Here is a 13,516-nt window from a genome sequence, read left to right as displayed (position 1 = left end):
TGTAGTAGGAGTAGCAGTATAGTCTTGTTCCTGGTTGGATAGCTCAGAGCGTCTGCTCTTTTCTACTTCTGGCTTGATTGGTCACCGTTGCAGTGGAGGAGGAGTAAAGGGAAGTGGGCAGGGCATTCAAAGCAGTAAGGAAAGCATGAAGTCATTGGTAGATAAATAGTATGAAGTCAGTAAAACATATGGTGATTGGTAGATAAATAGTCAGAAGGAAGGAAAGCATGAGTTACTGAGTAGCTCTTTTGGGAGTTCCCTTAGTGTTATTACAATGTGTTTCTCCAGTTCCCTTAGTGTTATTACAATGTGTTTCTCCAGTTCCCTTAGTGTTATTACAATGTGTTTCTCCAGTTCCCTTAGTGTTATTACAATGTGTTTCTCCAGTTCCCTTAGTGTTATTACAATGTGTTTCTCCAGTTCCCTTAGTGTTATTACAATGTGTTTCTCCAGTTCCCTTAGTGTTATTACAATGCGTTTCTCCAGTTCCCTTAGTGTTATTACAATGCGTTTCTCCAGTTCCCTTAGTGTTATTACAATGTGTTTCTCCAGTTCCCTTAGTGTTATTACAATGTGTTTCTCCAGTTCCCTTAGTGTTATTACAATGTGTTTCTCCAGTTCCCTTAGTGTTATTACAATGCGTTTCTCCAGTTCCCTTAGTGTTATTACAATGCGTTTCTCCAGTTCCCTTAGTGTTATTACAATGCGTTTCTCCATGTTCGCGGGAAGATAAAAGGCTAAACTTGTCAGAGTTAGCAACAGTAACCAAGGTGGCGGGGCTTAGCAAAGGGTCAATTCACAGCGTGTATTGATGGGTACACTTCCGAGGAGGCTGGTGGGAGGAGCTTTAGGAGGATGGGCTCATTGTGATGGCTGGAATGGAATCAATAGAATGGTATCAAACACATACTGTATGTTTGACTCCCTTCCATTAATTCCATTCCAGCCATTACAATGAGCCTGTCCTCCTATAGGTCCTCCCACCAGTTTCCTCTGGTACACTTTCTGCTTTTACTTCCTGCTTAGCTCCTATGAGTACACTCCAAATATATATATATATATATATAAAGCCTGGATTGTTGATGCTATGTATTGGCCAATGAGAGGCTTTGAAGCCACCGGTCGGCCATATTGGCACACATTTACACTTACATTTACATTTTAGTCATTTAGCAGACGCTCTTATCCAGAGCGACTTACAGTTAGTGAATGCATACATGTTCATACTGGCCCCCCTCAGTAGGAGCAGTCCTCCATAGGAATGAATGGAATTCTACAGAATTTCAATTAAATGTGTAAAGGACAAATTTAGATGTATTTAAGTATTTTTGTTGTAGTGGGGACAGTAACATTAATAATCTCTAAAAATGATACTTTAAGGAAAATGTTTGTATACATATATATATATATTTTTTTATGTTTAGCTCACATAATACAATTTAAAAGTATACATTAAGGTGTCTGTAATAGAATAAATGTGGCAAAAAGCGAATGTAGACATTAATAAATGCATTTCTAAAGCTTCTTAAATATTTTTTACAACGATGAGGGAGTGCTAAGATGGAGGCACGGTGGCTGTTGACACTGTTTTGTTCACATGCCAGGTTGTTTTTCAATGTTAGTTTGAGCTCAACTGCTAGAGAAGAGACAGACATGCCGTCATGTGCATCCCTGTTACCACGGTAACCTCCCACCCTTAAAGGGGCAGCTGAAATTTCTTGTCTCACCTAAGTGACATTTAGTAATTTCTTATAATGAAAAAACACTTCCCCAAATACTTTCTTTGTGCTCCTACATTTATTTCTGTGCTCCTAAAAATGTTCTACTTAGGAGTACACTGACCCTATATAATGTCTCAGCTAAGACTAAACTACATCCACATACCACTGACCCTATATAATGTCACATACCACTGATCCTATATAATGTCACATACCACTGACCCTATATAATGCCACATTCCACTGACCCTATATAATGTATCATACCACTGACCCACTGACCCTATATAATGTATCATACCACTGACCCTATATAATGTATCATACCACTGACCCTATATAATGTTACATACCACTGACCCTATATAATGTATCATACCACTGACCCTATATAATGTCACATACCACTGACCCTATATAATGTCACATACCACTGACCCTATATAATGTCACATACCACTGACCCTATATAATGTCACATACCACTGACCCTATATAATGTCACATACCACTGACCCTATATAATGTCACATACCACTGACCCTATATAATGTCACATACCACTGACCCTATATAATGTCACATACCACTGACCCTATATAATGTCACATACCACTGACCCTATATAATGTCACATACCACTGACCCTATATAATGTCACATACCACTGACCCTATATAATGTATCATACCACTGACCCTATATAATGTTACATACCACTGACCCTATATAATGTCACATACCACTGACCCTATATAATGTATCATACCACTGACCCTATATAATGTCACATACCACTGACCCTATATAATGTCACATACCACTGACCCTATATAATGTATCATACCACTGACCCTATATAATGTCACATACCACTGACCCTATATAATGTTACATACCACTGACCCTATATAATGTCACATACCACTGACCCACTGACCCTATATACTGTATCATACTACTGACCCTATATAATGTCACATACCACTGACCCACTGACCCTATATAATGTCACATACCACTGACCCTATATAATGTATCATACCACTGACCCTATATAATGTTACATACCACTGACCCTATATAATGTCACATACCACTGACCCTATTATGTCACATACCACTGACCCTATATAATGTATCATACCACTGACCCTATATACTGTATCATACTACTGACCCTATATAATGTCACATACCACTGACCCTATATAATGTATCATACCACTGACCCTATATAATGTATCATACCACTGACCCTATATAATGTATCATACCACTGACCCTATATAATGTTACATACCACTTACCCTATATAATGTATCATCAAATCAAATCAAATCAAATTGTATTGGCCACATGCGCCGAATACAACAGGTGCAGACATTACAGTGAAATGCTTACTTACAGCCCTTAACCAACAGTGCATTTATTTTTAATAAAAAGTAAAATAAAACAACAACAAAAAAGTGTTGAGAAAAAAAAGAGCAGACGTAAAATAAAATAACAGTAAGGAGGCTATATATACAGGGGGTACCGGTGCAGAGTCAATGTGCGGGGGCACCGGCTAGTTGAGGTAGTTGAAGTAATATGTACATGTGGGTAGAGTTAAAGTGACTATGCATAAATAATTAACAGAGTTGCAGCAGCGTAAAAAGATGGGGTGTGGGGGCAGTGCAAATAGTCCGGGTAGCCATGATTAACTGTTCAGGAGTCTTATGGCTTGGGGGTAGAAGCTGTTGAGAAGTCTTTTGGACCTAGACTTGACACTCCGGTACCGCTTGCCGTGCGGTAGCAGAGAGAACAGTCTATGACTAGGGTGGCTTGAGTCTTTGACAGTTTTGAGGGCCTTCCTCTGACACCGCCTGGTATAGAGGTCCTGGATGGCAAGAAGCTTGGCCCCAGTGATGTACTGGGCCGTACGCACTACCCTCTGTAGTGCCTTGCGGTCGGAGGCCAAGCAGTTGCCATACCAGGCGGTGATGCAACCAGTCAGGATGCTCTCGATGGTGCAGCTGTAGAATTTTTTGAGGATCTGAGGACCCATGCCAAATCTTTTCAGTCTCCTGAGGGGGAATAGGCTTTGTCGTGCCCTCTTCACGACTGTCTTGGTGTGTTTGGACCATGATAGTTCGTTGGTGATGTGGACACCAAGGAACTTGAAGCTCTCAACCTGTTCCACTACAGCCCAGTCGTTGAGAATGGGGGCGTGCTCAGTCCTCTTTTTTTTCCTGTAGTCCGCAATCATCTCCTTTGTCTTGGTCACGTTGAGGGAGATGTTGTTATCCTGGCACCACACGGCCAGGTCTCTGACCTCCTTCCTATAGGCTGTCTCATCGTTGTCTGTGATCAGGCCTACCACTGTTGTGTCGTCGGCAAATTTAATGATGGTGTTGGAGTCGTGCCTGGCCATGCAGTCATGGGTGAACAGGGAGTACAGGAGGGGCTGAGCACGCACCCCTAAGGGGCCCCCGTGTTGAGGATCAGTGTGGCAGATGTGTTGTTACCTACCCTTACCACCTGGGGGCGGCCCGTCAGGAAGTCCAGGATCCAGTTGCAGAGGGAGGTGTTTAGTCCCAGGATCCTTAGCTTAGTGATGAGCTTTGAGGGCACTATGGTGTTGAATGCTGAGCTGTAGTCAATGAATAGCATTCTCACGTAGGTGTTCCTCTTGTCCAGGTGGGAAAGGGCAGTGTGGAGTGCAATAGAGATTGCATCATCTGTGGATCTGTTGGGGCGGTATGCAAATTGGAGTGGGTCTAGGGTTTCTGGGATAATGCTGTTGATGTGAGCCATGACCAGCCTTTCAAAGCACTTCATGGCTACAGACGTCAGTGCTACGGGTCGGTAGTCATTTAGGCAGGTTATCTTAGTGTCCTTGGGCACGGGGACTATGGTGGTCTGCTTGAAACATGTTGGTATTACAGACTCAGTCAGGGACATGTTGAAAATGTCAGTGAAGACACTTGCCAGTTGGTCAGCATATGCTCGGAGTACACGTCCTGGTAATCCGTCTGGCCCTGCGGCCTTGTGAATGTTGACCTGCTTAAAAGTCTTACTCACATCGGCTACAGAGAGCGTGATCACATAGTCATCCGGAACAGCTGGTGCTCTCATGCATGCTTCAGTGCTGCTTGCCTCGAGCGAGCATAGAAGTGGTTTAGCTCGTCTGGTAGGCTTGTGTCACTGGGCAGCTCGCGGCTGTGCTTCCCTTTGTAGTCTGTAATAGTTTTCAAGCCCTGCCACATCCGACGAGCGTCAGAGCCGGTGTAGTACGATTCAATCTTAGTCCTGTATTGACTCTTTGCCTGTTTGATGGTTCGTCGGAGGGCATAGCGGGATTTCTTATAAGCGTCCGGGTTAGAGTCCCGCTCCTTGAAAGCGGCAGCTCTACCCTTTAGCTCAGTGCGGATGTTTCCTGTAATCCATGGCTTCTGGTTGGGGTATGTACGTACGGTCACTGTGAGGACGACATCATCGATGCACTTATTGATGAAGCCAGTGACTGATGTGGTGTACTCCTCAATATACTCAATACACTAACCCTATATAATGTCACATACCACTGACCCTATATAATGTCACATACCACTGACCCTATATAATGTCACATACCACTGACCCTATATAATGTCACATACCACTGACCCTATATAATGTATCATACCACTGACCCTATATAATGTTACATACCACTGACCCTATATAATGTTACATACCACTGTCTCTCATTCTGAGGATGGATATTTTAAGTGGCTCTGGATAAGAGCGTCTGCTAAATGATGTAAATGTAAATGTAATATTGATAAACAAGATAATCGGTGATGGAGAGAGGGTGAAATGTGAAGGAGAGAAAGAGAGAAAGAGAGAAAAAGAGGGAAGGAGAGAGGCTATTCAACTATAGTTTAGACTAGAGTGGGGGAATTCAGAAGGAGAGAGGCTATTTAACTCTTATTTAGACTAGAGTGGTGGAATCCAAAACAACTTTAGTGTGTACTGTAATAACAACATACATGATAACAATATGATGAAGGTCGTAGGTTCAACAACCATACTGGCCAAGTTAACTTAGCTCCACTGTGTCTCTGGTGAACCAGCGATCTGTACACTCCCCAGTTGTACTCAGTGTCAGGGTCTATGGTGTAATGGTTAGCACTCTGGACTTTGAATCCCTTTGATCTGTGTTCAAATCTCTGTATAATCAAATCTAATTTTATTTGTCACATGCGCTGAATACAACAGGTGTAGACCTTACCGTGAAATGCTTACTTACAAGCCCTTAACCAGATAAGAAAATATGTACTAAATATACAAACGTTTTTTTAAAAAGTAACACAATAAAATAACAATAACGAGGCTATATAGTGGGGGTACCGGTACCAAGTCAATGTGCGGGGGGTACAGGTTAATCGAGGTAATTGAGGTAATATGTACATTTAGGTAGAACCTGCTTGGCTTTTGCAGTGAAATAATAGTCCCTATGTCCTATCAACATGCTCAAACAGAGGCTTGGGATAGGACATCGTTGGTACAAATGAACAGACTGTGCTTGTTTGAAGTTCCTGCTATGGCGTCAGCGATGCCTAAGGCAAGGGAGGCAAACTTGGTGTTGAGGGAGAGAGAGAGAGAGAGAGAGAGAGAGAGAGAGAGGAGAAAATATTCCACAACAAATCACACCTACATTTATACCGCCCTCCAAAAAACACCATCACCTCCAACACTGTCAGACACCCCAACTAAACACCATCACCCCAACACTGTCAGACATTCAACTAAACACCATCACCTCCAACACCATGTCAGACATCCCAACTAAACACCATCACCCAACACTGTCAGACACCCAACTAAACACCATCACCTCCAACACCATGTCAGACACCCCAACTAAACACCATCACCCCAACACTGTCAGACACCCAACTAAACACCATCACCTCCAACACCATGTCAGACACCCTAACTAAACACCATCACCCCAACACTGTCAGACACCCAACTAAACACCATCAACTCCAACACCATGTCAGACACCCCAACTAAACACCATCATCTCCAACACCATGTCAGACACCCCAACTAAACACCATCAACCCAACACTGTCAGACACCCCAACTAAACACCATCACCCCAACACTGTCAGACATTCAACTAAACACCATCACCTCCAACACCATGTCAGACACCCCAACTAAACACCATCACCCCAACACTGTCAGACACCCAACTAAACACCATCACCTCCAACACTGTCAGACACCCAACTAAACACCATCACCCCAACACTGTCAGACACCCAACTAAACACCATCAACTCCAACACCATGTCAGACACCCCAACTAAACACCATCACCCCAACACTGTCAGACACCCAACTAAACACCATCACCTCCAAGACCATGTCAGACACCCTAACTAAACACCATCACCCCAACACTGTCAGACACCCAACTAAACACCATCACCTCCAACACCATGTCAGACACCCCAATTAAACACCATCACCTCAACATTGTCAGACACCCAACTAAACACCATCACCCCAACACTGTCAGACACCCAACTAAACACCATCACCTCCAACACCATGTCAGACACCCCAACTAAACACCATCACCCCAACACTGTCAGACACCCAACTAAACACCATCACCCCAACACTGTCAGACACCCAACTAAACACCATCATCTCCAACACCATGTCAGACACCCCAACTAAACACCATCAACCCAACACTGTCAGACACCCCAACTAAACACCATCACCCCAACACTGTCAGACATTCAACTAAACACCATCACCTCCAACACCATGTCAGACACCCCAACTAAACACCATCACCCCAACACTGTCAGACACCCAACTAAACACCATCACCTCCAACACTGTCAGACACCCAACTAAACACCATCACCCCAACACTGTCAGACACCCAACTAAACACCATCAACTCCAACACCATGTCAGACACCCCAACTAAACACCATCACCCCAACACTGTCAGACACCCAACTAAACACCATCACCCCAACACTGTCAGACACCCAACTAAACACCATCACCTCCAACACCATGTCAGACACCCCAACTAAACACCATCACCCCAACACTGTCAGACACCCAACTAAACACCATCACCCCAACACTGTCAGACACCCAACTAAACACCATCATCTCCAACACCATGTCAGACACCCCAACTAAACACCATCACCCCAACACTGTCAGACACCCAACTAAACACCATCACCTCCAACAACATGTCATACACTCTAACTAAACACCATCACCCCAACACTGTCAGACACCAAACTAAACACCATCACCTCCAACACCATGTCAGACACCCTAACTAAACACCATCACCCCAACACTGTCAGACACCAACTAAACACCATCAACTCCAACACCATGTCAGACACCCCAACTAAACACCATCATCTCCAACACCATGTCAGATACCCAACTAAACACCATCACCCCAACACTGTCAGACACCCCAACTAAACACCATCACCTCAAACACCATGTCAGACACCCACTAAACACCATCACCTCAAACACCATGTCAGACACCCCAACTAAACACCATCACTCCAACACTGTCAGACACCCAACTAAACACCATCACCTCCAACACCATGTCAGACACCCTAACTAAACACCATCACCCCAACACTGTCAGACACCCAACTAAACACCATCACCTCCAACACCATGTCAGACACCCTAACTAAACACCATCACCCCAACACTGTCAGACACCCAACTAAACACCATCACCTCAAACACCATGTCAGACACCCCAACTAAACACCATCACTCCAACACTGTCAGACACCCAACTAAACACCATCACCTCCAACACCATGTCAGATACCCAACTAAACACCATCACCCCAACACTGTCAGACACCCAACTAAACACCATCACCTCCAACACCATGTCAGATACCCAACTAAACACCATCACCTCCAACACCATGTCAGACGCCCCAACTACGGCTCTGTGTAATGTTTGCATGTTCCCTGTTGTTCAAGAATGAAACATTACCCGAATTTTAGGTGCTTTATGATGCTTGTAAAAAAAATTAATTGCTATGCTCTGGCCTGGTTTAACAAGTATGTGGTAGTAAATTCTTGTTGGACAGGCCTATACCAGTAGAATAACCATTTATTCAGATCAATGCTCTCAGACTCTAGTGAGGAATGGTGGGGCTGACTACCATCATCCATGTACAAACGTGTGGTTACTGTAGTTTACATTACATTTTCATCCATTTTCACACTGTTACTAATTTCAAGAAATAAAAAAATCACAGTTTAATTAATAATTTCATTGAAAATGTATTTAATACAAAATACTTAACAAAATAAAACACTTTACTAACAACGATCAAGTTGTACAGAACAGATCCCATATTGAGAAAAAGTTACATATCACAAGACTATTACGTGTGCAGTAGCTCAGTTAGGCATGACATAACTTTCAATATGAAATAATGCATAGGTAGGCTAAAAGTTTACCCTAACCACTGATATCTCCCCCTAATAGCTCAGGTTAGAGGATTTCCCAGACACATATAATTAAGCCTACTCCTAGACTAAAAAGCATGTTCAATGAATAATGTCCTCTTTCCGTTCTGCCTCTATCCTGTCCAATAAACAAAAAATATAAAAAGAAGTGGGGCTGGCTCACTCCTTTAAAGAAAAAACGCAACACATTGTGGTCTCAAGCATCGTCTCCGAGACTCTACCTTACTTTTCCACCACCTCCTACTCCTCTACCTCCTCTTCCTCCACCTCCTACTCCTCTACCTCCTCTTCCTCCTCCTCCTCTACCTCCTCTTCCTCCACCTCCTACTCCTCTACCTCCTCTTCTTCCTCCTCCTGCTCCTCTACCTCCTCTTCCTCTACCTCCTACTCCTCTACCTCCTCTTCCTCCTCCTCCTACTCCTCTACCTCCTCTACCTCCCACCTCCTCTCCTCTACCCCCACCTCCTACTCCTCTACCTCCTCTTCCACCACCTCCTACTCCTCTACCTCCTCTTCCACCACCTCCTACTCCTCTACCTCCTCTTCCTTTTCCCCCACCTCCTCTTTCATCTCTCTGGCGCCTCCCTGTGACTTCACCCTGTACACATCCCACCTCTCAGGCAGCCAGCCCTTATTGAACATCAGCTGAGCCAGCCAGGAGAAACCAAAGATGGCCGCCAGGGCCGGGAGCATACATACAGTGGCTTGCTAAAGTATTCACCCCCTTGGCATTTTTCCTATTTTGTTGCCTTACAACCTGGAATTAAAATGGATTTGTTGGGGGTTTGTATCATTTGATTTACACAACATGCCTACCACTTTGAAGATGCAAACATTTTTTGGGGGTGAAACAAATAAAACACAAAAACAGAAAACTTGAGTGTGCATAACTATTCACCCCCCCAAAGTCAATACTTTGCAGAGACACCTTTTTAAGTAATTACAGGGGTATGTCTCTATAAGCTTGGCACATCTAGCCACTGCGATTTTTGCCCATTCTTCAAGGCAAAACTGCTCCAGCTCCTTCAAGTTGAATGGGTTCCGCTGGTGTACAGCAATCTTTAAGTCATACCACAGATTCTCAATTGGATTGAGGTCTGGGCTTTGACTAGGCCATTCCAATACATTTAAATGTTTCCCCTAAAACCACTCAAGTGTTGCTTTAGCAGTATGCTTAGGGTCGTTGTCCTGCTGGAAGGTGACATTTTCCGTTAATTATTTTATATAATTTTTTGAAACAAGTAATTTTTTTCATGTCACTTCACCAATTTGGACTATTTTGTGTATGTCCATTACATGAAATCCAAATAAAAATCTATTTAAATTACAGGTTGTAATGCAACAAAATAGGAAAAATGCCAAGGGGGATGAATACTTTTGCAAGTCACTGTACAAGCTGGAGGAACAGCGGTCATACTGATCCAAGATGGATCCACAGTAATCAGGACAGATCCAAGGCTACAACAGAGCCTGGATTCAAACCAGGATCTCTAGTGGCACAGCTAGCACTGCGATGCAGTGCCTTAGACCACTGCGCCAATTGCCATTGTGCCACGCTACCTCACTCCAAGTGGAGGGTTGCCCATCACAGCTTGAACAGCCCTGTGGTGTAGAACTCAGAGAAGTCAGAAGAGCTTGAACAGCCCTGTGGTGTAGTACTCAGAGAAGTCAGAACAGCCCTGTGGTGTAGTACTCAGAGAAGTCAGAACAGCCCTGTGGTGTAGTACTCAGAGAAGTCAGAACAGCCCTGTGGTGTAGTACTCAGAGAAGTCAGAACAGCCCTGTGCTGTAGTACTCAGAGAAGTCAGAACAGCCCTGTGCTGTAGTACTCAGAGAAGTCAGAAGAGCCCTGTGGTGTAATACTCAGAGAAGTCAGAACAGCCCTGTGGTGTAGTACTCAGAGAAGTCAGAACAGCCCTGTGGAGTAATACTCAGAGAAGTCAGAACAGCCCTGTGGTGTAGTACTCAGAGAAGTCAGAAGAGGGAGCACAGTGGTGAGGGAAGTCTAGACTAGTGAGGACGTCATGAATGGTAGCACAACTGAGCCAGAGATGCTGGATATAATGATGAGATGCTTGTGTCTACACCTTAACAATGGCATTCGTTGTCCACAGGGTGGAACGGCGGGCAGTCTAGCTCCCGCCTATCCTTTCTTTGGATTGGTGGATGCATCTCATTATTTGAATACTTTTTTGAGTATTTGATGAGGGATGTTGACGTCAACCGGCTGTGTTCAATGGAGAGTGAGATTCTATGCTGATGAGTATGCACATACCATCTCGAATTTCAACAATTTCAGCAACTCAGATATCAAGCGTTTTTTCTCAAACTTGCCAGGACGTCACATGCATCACACTTACAGTATAAGCAGGTTAGGATAATTAACGTGGCAGGTTAGGTGATTTACCCGAATGTAGTGGGCCAGTCATTCACACGGACCAACGACTGCCAACACCCTATGTTCTTTTTTTTTTTAACGGAATTTAGCAGACGCTCTTATCCAGAGCGACTTACATGAGCAATTAGGGTTAAGTGCCTTGCTCAAGGGCACATCGACAGATTATTCACCTAGTCTGCTCAGGGATTAGAGCCAGCAACCTTTTGGTTACTGGCACAACGCTCTTAACCACTAAACTACAGTTTAGAGGAGAGGACTGTCACCAGGTAGTCCCACCAAGATTTGAACTCAGATTGTAAGACTCAGAATCTTAAGTGATCGCTGTTAGAACCCAATTGTGATCACATCAGTGAAGTGTACAAATTTTACTGTCCTTGTTTCACCGGAGAAACAGAGACAATTCCACCTGGCCAGTACAGGTATGAAACCTGCGATCTTCAAGTTATTAGCACATTGCTTTAAACAACGGGGCTAACCTGCCATGTAACAACTTGGAAATCTGCATATTTTCATCACGATTGATTCAATGAGGGGGAAACAATCTTAAATATTGTCACTTTTAAGGGGCAGCATGTAGGCTATTAGCAAATGTAGTAGACAATCACAGTAAGCATTTCCTTTAGGCTAGCCGTTCGCGCGTACCGATGACTGCTTATCGACGCCCCCCAATCACTTGTTTTATTCACACATTACTATATTAAAGTTGACAGGAGAGGAGTATGTCATTGCAAAAGGAGGATAGGTCCTACCGAGACTTGAACTCGGATCGCAGGATTCAGAGTCCTGCGTGCTAACCATTACACCATAGAACCCTGTACAGAATACTTTAGTCAGGTGTTCAGATTTGACTGTCCTTGGTTAACCAGAGAAACTGCATGAGCAAAGATTATTTTCAGGCTATTTGAATGGTTCAGAACAAATAAAAAGCAGGTTCTACCGAGACTTGAACTCGGTTCATTGGATTCAATGTCCAGAGTGCTAAACATTACACCATAGTACCTGATAATGATTGCTTTTGGGAATTGTACAGATTTTTAAAAACTCTTTGTGCTGCATATCACCAGTCTATCTTTAAGAGCAAATTCTGACAACTCAAAAAAAAAATGTCATTCTGCTTTTTCCAGGTCACAGAGGTTGATTGTGTCACCTGGTAGGTCCTACCGAGATTTGAACTCAGATCGCAGGATTCAAAGTCCTGAGTGCTAATCATTACACCATAGAACCCTGTATAGAATACATTAGGCAGGTGTTCAGATTTTACTGTCCTTGGTTCACCAGAGAACCTGCAGGAGCAAAGATTATTTTCAGGCTATTTGAATGGATCAGAACAAAATCAAAGCAGGTTCTACCGAGACTTGAACTCGGATCATTGAATTCAATGCCCAGAGTGCTAAACATTACACCATAGAACCTGATAATGATTGCTTTTGGGAATTGTACAGATTTTTTTAAACTCTTTGTGCTGCATATCAACAGTCTATCTTTAATAGCAAATGCTGCCAACACAGTATTTTTTTTTATACTGCTTTATTCCAGGTCACTGAGGTGGATTGTGTCACGTGGTAGGTTCTACCGAGATTTGAACTCGGATCGCAGGATTCAAAGTCCTGAGTGCTAACCATTACACCATAGAACCCTGTATAGAACACTTCAGTGTAGTGTTCAGACTTTGCTGTCCTTGGTTAAACATGCAATTCTCAGGAGAACAGATTATTATCAGGCAAATTTAACGGTTCAGAATTAAACCGGTTCTACCGAGACTTGAACTCGGATCACTGGATTCAAAGTCCAGAGTGCTAACCATTACACCATATATCCTGATATTGGTTGTTTTGGGGAATTTTCCAGATTTTTTACA

The 13,516-nt window shown here is 43.4% G+C and overlaps 4 non-coding genes across 4 annotated transcripts; all 4 read right to left on the bottom strand.

Annotated features, from left to right (window-relative positions):
* Positions 1–12,398: 12,398 nt before the first annotated feature.
* Positions 12,399–12,470, bottom strand: trnaq-cug. Its single transcript has one exon. It is a non-coding gene; the product is annotated as a tRNA-Gln (tRNA).
* A 340-nt stretch (positions 12,471–12,810) lies between these two features.
* Positions 12,811–12,882, bottom strand: trnaq-uug. The gene has a single exon. It is a non-coding gene; the product is annotated as a tRNA-Gln (tRNA).
* Positions 12,883–13,222: 340 nt separating this feature from the next.
* Positions 13,223–13,294, bottom strand: trnaq-uug. The gene has a single exon. It is a non-coding gene; the product is annotated as a tRNA-Gln (tRNA).
* Positions 13,295–13,404: 110 nt separating this feature from the next.
* Positions 13,405–13,476, bottom strand: trnaq-uug. Its single transcript has one exon. It is a non-coding gene; the product is annotated as a tRNA-Gln (tRNA).
* Between the last annotated feature and the right edge of the window lie 40 nt (positions 13,477–13,516).

This window comes from Coregonus clupeaformis, unplaced genomic scaffold (assembly GCF_020615455.1).
Source record: "Coregonus clupeaformis isolate EN_2021a unplaced genomic scaffold, ASM2061545v1 scaf1301, whole genome shotgun sequence".
In the NCBI taxonomy this organism is placed as follows: Eukaryota; Metazoa; Chordata; class Actinopteri; order Salmoniformes; family Salmonidae; genus Coregonus; species Coregonus clupeaformis.
Note: the sequence above shows the minus strand (reverse complement) of the source record. Positions and strands in the feature narration are given on the sequence as shown.